Genomic DNA, 12,338 nt, shown 5'->3' on the forward strand with positions numbered 1-12,338 from the left:
CAACTATAAACTGATACAGATATTGGAACATCGACAACAGTAGCAGTCTTTCTGGTATGATACAGCAGAATCTTGATACAGCAAAGCCGCATATAGGAAAGTTGTGTTAAAGAGAAATACTGCGTTGCTTAGGCACGAGTAAGCACACATATACAAACTAATTTATATAGAAACCTTGCGAGGCGAGAAGGTGGTGGCGTTGCTGGTGCTGCTAAACTGCTTGTGATTACACTCAGACAGGTGCCCAATAATGTTTTTAATTGATATAGTTAAGATGGCCATAACGAATAAACTAATATATGAAAACGTGGGTAGTTGTGCCCATAGACAAAAGTACAGTTTTCAGACGATTATGGGAGTAAATAATACTTGCACTCACCATGGTTATTTCAGCGCACCATTTCAATTTACAATTTATGCCTGAGTGCACACACTGGCTGCTTTGAACATTGAAGTCCTATCAGAGTGGTAACTATGCTTTCCTATTACAGAAATGGTGGCAGAATCCATACATGCAATGATAGCCTGCAAATATGGGGCCGAGAAAGCTTTCCTTTTGCAAGTGATTTTTGCCATTGTCTGGTCACCTTGAATAACGACTTGTGCATTAACAGGATTGCTTGGAATTAGCATTCACAATTCTTTCTACAGTAAGAACTTTCTGTAAATATGGGCACTACATTTCAACAAGTAGCAAACTTGCACTCCTTTAGAACCCACTGTGCATGGCAAAGCTTTATCGTAGTCACAGAAAAGCAAAATGGCTAACTAAAGCTGTAGTGAACATACCAATATAGCGAAGGTCATCCCTGTATCAACAACTGCACTGTAACAAGGATCTACTGTATAATGTACCATACTGAGTGGCTTTGCTGTATATAGAATGTCTGCAGTAAAACAATCTAGGACTAAAATACAATATGAAGCCTTATCAATAAGGTAAACTTTTTTTGCTATCGCAAGGCACGCATTTTCATTCAACTTTTATAACAAACTTCACAGTGAGGTATAACAACAGAATTTCTATATACAATTGAGTATGCAAAACCAGCCTGATAGTGCTCACAGCGTTTCAGGAAGTGAAAAGTTCAGTCTAATAACAGTGGCACCATTGAAAGAGTAGGGCTGGTAAGCTGTCCTGTCTAGCAGCTCAAAAGGGCATAGGAGTTCTGTTGTGCAAGCTGAACTTTGCAACACGTACAACGAGAGACCTGGCAAGCCTGCTGAACTTACACACTTGACTAACAGAAATATTTCTGCAGAGATGTTTTTCACAATGGCAATTATTAAACCAAACACAGGATCAAACCTTGTTCCCTACACAAGAACATAGTCATCGCCTGCATACGTGCAACCATCCACAGTGGCTTTCTTTAGCAGGACACTATGCTCACGAATCTGACAATGCACAACCTCACTCTGAATCCTTGTTTGCTCATCCTGGCTCATGTCTGTGAACACTGGAGAAGTGCGGAATAAACCTCGGGCAGCCAGGAATGATTGATAAAGCTAGTGTCGTTCGCTCAATGTCTTTGTGACATTCTTGAAGTTTCGTTAACTGCGTATGCACTGTTTAAAATATTGATGTTTGCCTTGAAATCTCAGTCCACACGTGGCAGAGTGGGTCAAACTCCTGAATAAGTTCACTGTAATGTAGCATGTAGTGATGATTTGGCCGTAGTTTGGCACTGGGAAACAGGATACTTCGAGACACTATATAGTCATCGGTCAAAACTTTCAGATATGCAACTTGAGCTGCAGTTATTTCTGGTGCCATAAGGAGATCAGTTACCTCCATGAGTTTGACCACGAGTTCCCAAGTTGGGTCATTTGTATCGGCCACTTTTGTGCCTATATACAAAGGAAGCAATCTTAACAGCGTCCAATTTTGAATTGCATGGCCCCCAAGCTTGTCACTTTGGCTGGGCACTTTGGCTGGCTTGTTTCGCAGGTCATGAGCGTTGTATTTCAAAGTAGAAATCCTGTTGTTCAGATATTCATACGTAAACCACCCTTTCTTGGTGACAAAATACCGAATGTATAACGGCAAGTCATGTCGAACTACACCTTCAAAAAGATCATGTCCAATACATGGAGGCAATCCTGAACGGCACACATGAAAGTGCCTCAGTACATGAAACGGGGAGTTATTTACAATGCCACAGTCACTCTGTTCATTACTGCTTTCAAGCTGTTCAAGTGACTGCGTATACTTTTCTGGGGTCCGCCTTTCCTCAACTAGATGTGGTTTCTCATGAAATTCAGAACAAGCCAAAAGGCAAAAACGGCAAATGAAGGCGGATGTGCTGAAGTTCTGGGTTAAGCCACCAATCATGTGACTTCCAAGGTGAGAACCTTTTAACTTCACCCACCCTTTTAGCCACCAATCATGTGACTTCCAAGGTGAGAACCTTGGACTTCACCCACTATGAAGTCCAACCGTACACGGTGGTTCTTTCTGTTCCAGCATCACTAAACTTTCAGTTAATGGTTGCAAAACCTTCTGGAGCCCAAATTATTTTACATATTTCTGGTGACAAAGCATCACTAGCTGCATGCTCTCTACACGCGACCTGCAGTACAGTGGCAAATTCCCGAGGGTCATATACACCGCAAGCAACTTGAAATGGCCCTTTGATGAGCCCAGTGGGTTCACAATTTCAAACTCGTCCTGATACAGGATTATGCGTATGACATTTTCCTCGGTCTGTTTGAAAGGCTGGCAGAAAATATAATCATGGTAGCACCCATCTGACGCACTGGGTTGACCAGTAGGTGCATGACAGAGCAAGAAACATATCAGGTCTTCAATTGGAACATAATAGCAAACCGATGCTACATTCTGCTTGTTCATACCCAGGGTGATCTCTACAGGCAGCATGAAACAGAAGTTTGCTTTATAAAAATGTCACAGTTTCGCCCTAAGGGCGAAGCAATGAATGCGATAGCAACACAGCAATGTCATACGATGTAAGGTGAGCGGCTCTGGTAGCAATATAAATTGTAGTAATCATGAGCTGATTAAGTAAGCAGGTGTGCTGCGGCGTAAGTAGACCGACATGAAGAGAGACTCGATGACCACGAGAAGGCGCGTGTGAAACGGTGGTGTTGATGACAAGCGCTTCCCGTGGGCAACGCGTGCGAAGGGTCACACCTGTAGCGCTGCACTGCCGATCCGGGCAGCATTGCATGTGTAGCGTGCGTTGGAAAATGTGGCCCGACTATTACTAACTGAATGAACAAGCATGGTGTGAGCGCGCACAAACAAACATGAATAGACCACACTGAATGACTGCAGACAACGACTGTCAAAACGCTGGCAGCAAGCGCATATATACGCCGCAGCGGCGCAGGTACGTGCGGTCTATCGCTTCAACGGAAACTGAGCGGCGAATGTACGGCGCATAAAGGTCAGAGCCGTGGGGAGATAAGAGACGGTGCGGGTGAGACGAGCGCGGTTGTTGGCAGTGTAGAAGTGCGCCCCCCCCCCCCCCCCCGCTCCCTCCGGCGCTGGCTTCCCGCTTCCTTGCTTGCGCGTGGGAGAGATAAGAGACTGTGCGGACGAGCGACGAGCGCGGTTGTTGGCAGAGAAGTGCCCCCCCCCCCCTGCTCCCTCCAGCGCTGGCTTTCCGCTTCCTTGCTTGCGCGTGGGAGATTAAGTGCGTTCGCTCTCCGTGGTAGCGCGCGTCCCCGCACGCTTCCGCTGGGGCATACGGCGCTATAGATTTTATCTATACGGAACCTCACGGCGACGGCGACGCCGACGGCAGAAATCCGGTTGAAGTGTCCATATAATTGCTATCGCAATAATATTTGTGCCTAGAATAGGATGAGTTGAGGACGAGAGATGCAGTCTGAAAAGGGTCTTTAGAACGTGCCGACTTTACAGCAGCAAGGGTATCATTTGAGACAGCTTTGGAGACCTCTTGTAAAGTCAAAGTATGATTCAGGCCGTGAAGATTCTGCATCTCTTTGATAATGTTTTGCACCGTACTAAAAGGTACGTGATGCTGGCTCTCAAGTTTTAGAAGAAAGAGTGCAAAATTATCAGTAAAAAGGTTCTCATCGAAATGGCTGCTGCTACTAGGCTCTACATCATGGCTTTGCACTACTCTCATGGACAGACTCGGATTCTTCAGCTTCAGCAGTTCCTGCTTCTATTTCAATGTCAGCATCTGGCCCTTGCAAGTGCTGTAGAGCATCTATAGTGCCACTGTGGTATCTTGACACATGCGTTCTGAATGACTGTGCTGTCCTCAGCACACTGACACAACCTGTGAAAGGGCATGTGACAGAGTCTGTTCCACTACTAAAGTGTGTAGCAATGTGCGACAAAAACATTGTGCGAGTCAGTTCACTTGCTTCACATGAGATCACCGGGCAGATGTAAGCTGCATCTTCTTTTCGTCGTTTGCTGTGATGTCTGAAAAAGATGGCTTTTCAGGCTTTCATAGTTCTTTAAAACAGCATCACAAGGCTCACTAGGACAGAGGGAACCGCCCAGCACACTGCTGTGGTACTTGTAGTGATTGAAGTAGGCTGGCAACGTGGAGAAAGTTTGTACACAAAGACGGCATGCCGACATTCTTCATGTGGCTGCAATCGAGATACAGCAATCAACTTCGCTATTCAAGAAAGCCATTCTCTGAATGATTCCCAGTTTAATAGCATGAAATATTTAATTTACTTGCACATCCAATCACAAATGAATGAACACACTTGCTATGCAAAGGTCCCAATTTCTTTAACGCAACACGTGGTTCAAAAAATTAGAATTTCTTTGAAATCTACGACATGCAAAGTGGAATGCATTTCGGCATTCGCATTGCCTAGTTGAGGCTGCAGTGCTGAATTGCAGGATGCACACCTGGGTAGGTAATTCCACATTCCTGTGGAAGCTGCGGTTTATGCATTCACGTTCACCTCTGTACACAACTCGTATGTACCCATTCTTGTGAATAAAACAGCGTGCATTCTTGCCCATGGCATATTTTTTGATTGGGAGTAAAATGCAGTAGCTGCAACGAATCCGGAAAAAAACTTGAAGGTAGAAGCTGACCTTTAACTGTCTATGTGCTAAGCACACAACCCAGCATACTTTGACACATTTTAAATAAGAGCATTAAATAATACTGATGCAAGTGTAATGTCGTTTTACATGTGAAATGATTTACTTCATAAATGAAGGATGACTTATAAGCTTGGAATTATCAAATAGGTGACTTCCTATGAAGGTATAGATACCTTATGTCAATTTCATAAATACAATGCACGATACAAAACAATGCTAATATTATTGCTGCAGATAAATTTTATAAGAGCGGTAGTAGTGGAGAGGCAGCAAGTTTTCAGCAGTCCTTGCTTCCAAAATTGAAAACAATGCAAACTCAACCGTTTCAAAATATAAATCGCTGACCGACTGCATTTAAGAAGAAAACGGCGGCACCTCTCGGTAAACTGTGCAAAACGGTGACATGGGCATCGTACTTCAACTTATTACATATGCACCTCATTAAGCCCAAACCGCATTCACGCGATTTTGTGCGCGACGGCGACGGCTTCGAGCGATGAAACGGGCCGTCGCGCGAACAGATCGCTTGGTATTTTCGCTCAATCGCTCGGTTCTAGAAATCTACAATTCGTCGCTCGTCGCCCGGAAGTGCTATGAGCGACTAGCCAATAGAGCGAAGCCGGAACTGGATATACATCAGTCAAGTACTACCGATTGTCGCAGGGAACGAGCAAACGATTAGATTTTGATACGTGCAAGGATAATGACGTAGTGCAATACCTTTAGAAATATTTATGCTGCTCTTTACACTAAAACACATCAACTTAAATTAATAAAGCAAGCGTCACGCCAGTTTCGGCGAGTATTTGCTGCCCTCATACCGGCAACACCGGGGAGACGTCCCTCAAAGTCGTCGCTCGTCTCGTTGCTTGCATGCGGTACGACTTGTAGGCGACGAGCGAACGCGACAGCCATCTCCATCGCGTCGCTTGTAGCTGTCGCGCGCAAGATCGCGTGAATGCGGTTTATACTTTATGCAAAGGCGCCTGTAAAATTATCGCGTGAACACTAACAGCTTTGCACGCGTGCAAGGTCACCGTGTCTACAATAAACATCGCAGAGTGACGCTGTGGCACATTACGGCGTTATGCCCGTCTCACGTGAATACCGCGAGTCTTATTCCCCCCCTTTCTTTTTTTTCCTTCTATAGAAGAAAAAAAAAGCTCGTAACAAGCTCGCACTACAACACCGAACTTATACCGTATATGTAGAACTAGCAGCTGGTGGACCCTATGCTTCATCGCGAACAGAGGCACAGTACAGCGAGTCTAGAGTTGTGCAGCACACTGACGACAAATGGAGCACGAGTTTTTCCCGCCACTGTACGGCTTGTGCACCGATGTCGTTGAGCAACAAAGAACTTGCACTGTACCCATCGTAACAAGAAATGACTAATACACACATTTCGCACACGACGCGCCAGATATGACAAAGCTGAAGTCAAGCTTACCTGCAATCGAGCGACGATCTCTTGTCAAAATCTCTGCGGCTCCGATGCTGGCACAAAATTGCAGTTGATGTTAGCGCTCGTTGTTACCCATGGATAAATACAATGAAGCAGTGGTACGCTCCAGGAAATGTGGCAAGCAGCGCAGCAGCCGCACGAAAAGTATTTTTTGTTATTCGCCGGCTGATTCAAAGCGAATCCAAATAAATAAGCACACTCTGTAGATCTGTATATAGTGTCCAGCCAAACATGCACGCTGAGCCTCGTATTTCATGCGTGTTTCGTTTTAGGAGCGAAGCTCCTTATAGCGGCACCCGTTCCGTCCCCGTCGTAGTGCTATGAAGCTCCTACGTTGTCATAAAGTAGTGTGTAACCAGTCTGAGAAAAATTAGAAAAAAAGTCCGAAGTTGTGTCCGTAGCGCGGAATCGAACCAGGGACCCCTCGCTTCTGAGCGCGCGGTGTTAGCCCACTACGCCACGAAGCGCACATTGACACACGCACCACGATGGCAATAAATACCCAACATTAACGAAAGGCCGCGTTTCTAGCGCGTTTCTAACGCGTTTGTGCTAGCGCGTTACGGCCCGTGTAAGAAGCTGGTGTAAGACGCTGTGGCCTCTCCGCCTTACCTTCAACGCGTTTCGAACGCGCTGCCCAAGGCGGTGGCAAGTCAAGTTCAAGTCGAGGAGCGTTTATGAATACGGGGGGTATACTCTCTCAGCAGTCATGTGATGGCGGCGGCAAACGCGGTGCACGTTCCGGCACGTGTAAATGGCTGCGTAAGACGCTGTGGCCGCTCCCCCTTACTAGAGAGTACTGCACGTTTCTAACGCGTTTGTGCTAGCGTCCCCTTAAGCGGGAGATCCGATGATTCCCTCCGGAGCTTCGCCCACTCATCATCATTCACCCCGTGGATATGCTGTGATTTCTTACGGACACGCTACGTTTTTTTCAAGAAACGGTAGTAGCGTCCGTTTTTTTACGTATACTGCCTCCGTTTTTTGCGAGACAGAACTGGAGCCTGTATTTTTACGTAGGTTTCGTCTGTAAAATTACGTATTTTTTTTACAGTGTAGCCTGCTTGATTTATTCACGTATACTATACATGATCTTTATCTAGCATTTTTGTGTACCTCTCATTATTTTTATTTTTCAAAAATTTAACTTGTACAGCTACCTATGATTTTAAGATATCAGGTCATATCCATTTTTTCCCTGCTTTTTTCCACTAGTACTCTAATCATCTCTTGCATATCTCTACGGCTGATCTGTTGATGTTTCCTTCCACTTTAAACCCAAGCGCTTCTGGGAGTTGCACGTTACCTACGGTTCTCGCTGGGTGGATCCCGTCGCATTCCATTTGGATGTGCGGAGTGGTCTCTGGATCTTTACTGCAGCATACATATGCCTTATCTAGTTCCGAATATTTGCTCCGGTATGTTTTGTTCCTTAGGCAACCGGCTCGAGGCTCAAATAGCAAGGCACTGCCCTTTGTGTTATCGTAGAGATTTTCCCTTCCAATTTCTTTTTTCTCATTCTTGTAAATCTCCATTGTCCTTTTTGTTTCCATTCTTGGCATCCAATTCACGGTCTCTATTTCTGTCACTTTCTTTCTGATGACTCCTGGTTGTCTATTTACAGTTTAGATTATTCTGTACTTGGTTTCCAACTTCCTTCACCACTTTCTCCATTCTGTGTCCACGCTTTTCACGTAGAGATGCTTGTACACTTCAGCCACCCAGTTATTTTCATCCATGTTCCTGAGCCTTTCTTCAAAACTAATTCTGCTCTGTGCTTCTCTAACTTTAAAACAGGCCCAACCCATGTCACCTTGCACTGCCTCATTTGTGGTATTAACGTGGACTCCCAAAGCCAACCGGCCTACTGATCTTTGGTTAACTTCTAAACCCGACAAGATATCCGATTTTAAGCATATAATGGCATTTTCGAATGTTAGCGCTGGCACCATTACTCTTTTCCAGATTCCACGCACCACCTCACACTTATTGTGGCCCCCCAGTGCTCTGTGTTTCATTATTGCTGCATTCCGCTTCCCCTTTATTTTCAGATTATCTTGGTGGTTGTTCGAGTAATTCCTTCCTTCGTTTATGTGTACGCCGAGGTACTTATATTGCTTCACTATGGGTATTACTTGCTGTTGAATGGGCACCACGAAGTTACTCTTCTCTTCAATAAAGATCGTAATTCCTGATTTCTCTGGGCTAAACTTAAGGCCTAGATTTGTCGCTGCATTCCCACAGATATTCGCAAGTATCTGTAAATCTTTCTTATTGTCCGCTAGTAGCACAATGTCGTCTGCGTACATCAGTCCAGGGACCTTCTGTTGCACCATTTGTCCATTACGCATGTAGGATAAATCAAAACCTAATTCGCTGTTTTCCAGTCGTCTTTCTATACCCTTGACGTAAAGCGTGAACAACATTGGTGACCGAGGGCATCCTTGCGTCTATCCTTGGTGAATTCCCACCATTTCATTTCCTTTTCGACCTCCCCATACCACTTGTACTTGGTTGTCTCTGTATATCTCCCTCAGCAGCTCCACGAAATCGTCATCTATGTCTTCGTCTTGAAGAATACCCTACAACAATTTCCTGTCTACGTTGTCATAAGCTCCTTTATTATCTAGAAATGCTATCCATAAAGGTATTTTCGGAGCTACTGAAATCTCTATGCACTGAGTTAGTACAAACATATTATCCTCTAAGCGTCTGCGTGGCCTGAACCCATTCTGTAGTTCCCCCAATACATCGTTTTTCTCCACCCACTTGGACAGTTCTAATTTTATGGCTTGCATTGCCATTCTATATATCACCGACCTTACTGTAACTGGCCTGTACGAGCTCGTCTTATCCTTATCTCCTTTGCCTTTGTAGATGAGATTCATCTTGCTTTCACGCCATCCAACGGGAATTTCCTTTGTTCTAATCACTTGCTCTATGGCATCAGTCAGCAGTGCCTTGCTTTTTGGACCGAGGGTTTTGATTAGCTGTATTGGGATTTCGTCGGGTCCTGCTGCCGTGTTGTTAGGGACATTTTCTGCTGCCTTTTTCCAATAAAAGCTTTCTATGCTAAATTTTGATCCCTCTGGCGTCTCTGCTGTTGCTGGATCTGTTGTCTGAACTACGATTTTTCTCGTGCCAAACTTATCCCTAATAACGTCTGTGATGTACCGCAGCGCATCGTCTCCTTCGTAGATGTAACCGTCTTCATCCCTTATAGCCGTTTGCGTGGTTTTAGTTGGAGCTCCGAGTGCTTTTATATGGTTCCAGAATGTATTTGGAGTGCCTTTGTCTCTTTTGTGAATGTTATGTACCCAACGTTCACAGGCGTACTTAATTTTCTCCTGCATATGTATAAACATATGTAGACATCATATGTATAAACAGCAAGCAAACATAGTGGTGCTCAGCACGCCATCCGAGAACCGGGCCAGGAAATATGGAGCTATCAATAAGCTCCACTTTGGAGAACAAGAATTTGAAGCAAGTGCTTACAGAGCAGCTCCTGATAACACATCCAAGGGTCTCATCAGAGGAATATCCAAAGAGGAGAGTCCAGAGGACATAGTGACCAGTCTGGTCACGCCGAGAAATCCTGGGGTCTTGCACGCCAAGTGAACGGGTAACACAGACAACGTGATCGTTTTATTTGAAGGTTTTCAAGTCCCAAGCTACTTGAGATATGGAGCGATGCTTATTCGATGCTCCTTGTATAAAAAGCAGATTGACGTATGCTATGGATGAGGAATAACCGGGCAAAGGGCTGACGTGTGCCCCAACCCTGAAGACAAGATTTGCCGAGGGTGCGGGTGCAAGAATCCACAACACGATCACAACTGCCAAGCGGAGTGCCAACTCTGCGGCAAAGACCACCTCACGGGAGACAAGACGTGCTACGCAAGATACAAGATACCGTACCTCGTCAGGAGACGTCGCTGGGAGCGACGGAGGAGGGAAGAAGAATATGCCGAAGAGGAAGAGTACTACAACCACAACAACAAAGAAGTCAGAGGGAGCAACAACAACAACAATAACCATAAGACGATAACGAGCAAGCATCCATCAACTGACAAAGAAGAAACAAGCAGGAAAAACTACGAGCGTGACCATGGGAGAGACCGGTCCGGTTCCTTCCCGAGACTGTCCAGAGAAGCCGGCCAGGTCCAGCACCAGATCCCGGACCAGATCAAGGTCGAGACCAAGGTCTGGTTCGAGCACTTCTCGAGGGGGAGACGGGAGCAAAGCACAGGTGAGCTGGGCAAGCATGGTCTCCGGCACTGCTACTCAATCTCCTAAAGCTAAGGGGTCCGCCCTAGAACAGGAAATGAAAGAGATTAGAAAGATGTTAGAACAGATTACTCGAGAGAATGCAACTCTTAAAGAAGAGATCAAGCAGCTTAGAGCAGAAAGCACGAAGCTACAGCAACAAAAAATGAATAGCAACACACCCTCCGCCAGTAGGACGCCGACGCCTAGTCGAGCTCCAACACCAGTTACCGCACAAGCGAACGGGGAAGCACCACCACACAAAAGGAAGGCGCAAGAAACGGTTGAGGAAAAGAGTGACTTTACAATCAGCGAGGTTATGGGAACGTTTAAAGAATGTTTGGTGGGATACAGAAACAAATTACAAGCATGTATGTAGAGATTAAACAACGATTCGATGGATTAGAGAATAGAGTAGCGGCACTAGAAAGCATACCAAAGGATATTCGGCCAACAGGCGCGGTACCCGTTAAAAGCGAACCGTATAGCAGACCAACTGCGGTGAAAATAGCAAGGCCACCGGGGAAGATCAGATAAATCAACATGGCGCCGCGTAACCAATACGCGATTTGGCAATGGAACTGTCGTGGGTATCGTCGCAAGCGAGGAAACCTGCAGCAGTTCATAACAAGCAAGGAGCCGCCAGATGTCATCGCCCTGCAGGAGACCGGGGGGATGGCAAAATTATCGGGTTATAAATCTTACAGTGCTTCCGGCGAGAAGGCAACCGTCACGATGCTGGTGCACAGAAACCTCGTGGCTGTCGAGCACGATACCGGAATGTGAGGCATAGACCACTTCCTTATTGAAATAATTCCCTCCCGCAAAGAAGCGGGAAGTCTATTTATTCTGAACATATACAGTCCACCCCGGCAGAAGCCGAAATTTGGTCCACTCTTCCGCAAAGCCTTGAGCGTAGCCGACAAACAGGCGCTAGTCGTGGTCGGCGATTTTAACGCACCACACGCGGCTTGGGGATACAGCTTAGGGAACATTAAGGGCCGAAGCCTATGGGCAGATGCTCAGCAGGAAAGACTAACGCTCATAACTGATCCTCAAGCACCCACCAGAATAGGAAACAGCGCAAGCAACGACACGACACCAGATCTCACGTTTACAGAAAACATAGTAGATTCTCGGTGGAAAAAGATGCAGGAAAGCTTAGGTAGTGACCATTACATCGTCGACAAAACGGTACAAGCAGGCCCAAAGAAAAAGAGGGGTAGAGAACTGAAACTTGTAGAATGGGACTCTTTCCGCAAAATCCGAAAGGAAGATGCGGAAGCGAATATAACGGACATCGACAAATGGGCAGAGAAACTACAACAAAGTGTTAAACGAGCTACGAAAACTGTTCCAAAAGAGGCACGGATTGAGGAGATGGGTAGTAGGTTATTGCATATGTGGGAAGCAAAAGGTAGTATGCTGAAAAGATGGAAAAAGCAAAAACATAATCCGAAATTAAGGAAGAGAATTGCGGAATTAGACAAGGAAATCGAAGTTTATGCGAATAGGTTAACCCAACAAAATTGG

The sequence above is a fragment of the Dermacentor silvarum genome, chromosome 7, assembly GCF_013339745.2.
Source record: "Dermacentor silvarum isolate Dsil-2018 chromosome 7, BIME_Dsil_1.4, whole genome shotgun sequence".
Taxonomy (NCBI): Eukaryota; Metazoa; Arthropoda; class Arachnida; order Ixodida; family Ixodidae; genus Dermacentor; species Dermacentor silvarum.